The 886-nt window shown below is 46.4% G+C and overlaps 1 protein-coding gene across 1 annotated transcript in view; it reads left to right on the top strand.

The window, feature by feature from the left end:
• Nucleotides 1-886, top strand: part of WDR65 (WD repeat domain 65) — a gene marked incomplete at its 5' end in the record, with an annotated part of 42,013 nt that overhangs the window by 7,224 nt on the left and 33,903 nt on the right. The gene's annotated exons all lie outside the window — the stretch shown is intronic.

Raw genomic sequence — 886 nt, 5'->3', positions numbered from 1 at the left:
TTCTCTAATCTAGTCTGTGCTGCACACCACCATTGGAGAGGTCCTGATAATGCCACAGACAGCATTTTCAGGTTAAATGGGGACCTTTGGAGGGCCTGTAGGATAAACCCAAATCCAAACAGGGACCTTGACAGTCTGACCCAGTCTCAGCCTCCTCTCCCTCTGCATCCCAGATCACACGCAGTGCCCTGACCGGGCATCCCCCCTCTGACCTCCCTGACTTTGCACACGTGGTTTGTGTTCATCCCTAGTCTCAGGACTTCCTGTGTGCCAGGTGCACACTAGACTGCTGGCCAGGAATGCAGAAACAAAGGTTAACACGTTCCTTGTTATCAAGTCGTTCATGGGCAGTGGGGAGACAGACCAGAAGAGATGAGATCGGGTTGCACGGGGTGTAGTCATAGGTGAGCAAGAAGAAAACACCTGTGTTCTCACCTACTCTGTCATCTACATTAACTTTTTTAGGAAATGAAGGGTGTGTGTATTACAGTATGAGTATTTTTAGAAAACTTCGTATCAGTGAGTACACTGAAGGAAGAGCACACCAGACACAGGAACCAGCAAGACGGAAGAGTTAGGACCTAAACTAAAGTAATAACAATGAGGCTGGAATGGGCATAAAAAACATCAAGAAGGACAAATTGTCAGCACTAGGAGCCACCTAGCTTTAGTCACTTATCATTTGTAATTATGTATTTATTTGGCTGCCTCAATGGACTCTAAGTTCCTTGGGGCAGGGAGTCATGATTCAATTAACATTCTTTGAGTGACTGCTCTGTCGGGCACAGTTCTAGGTACTTAGGACACATCAGCCAGCAAATCCATCAAAGGTCCCAGCCTTCCTAGAACTCAAGTTCTAATGGGAGAAGAAGACACAGGACAATAA

Source organism: Galeopterus variegatus, unplaced genomic scaffold, assembly GCF_000696425.1.
Source record: "Galeopterus variegatus unplaced genomic scaffold, G_variegatus-3.0.2 Scaffold2555, whole genome shotgun sequence".
Taxonomy (NCBI): domain Eukaryota; kingdom Metazoa; phylum Chordata; class Mammalia; order Dermoptera; family Cynocephalidae; genus Galeopterus; species Galeopterus variegatus.
This window is presented reverse-complemented; position numbering and strand designations above follow the sequence as displayed.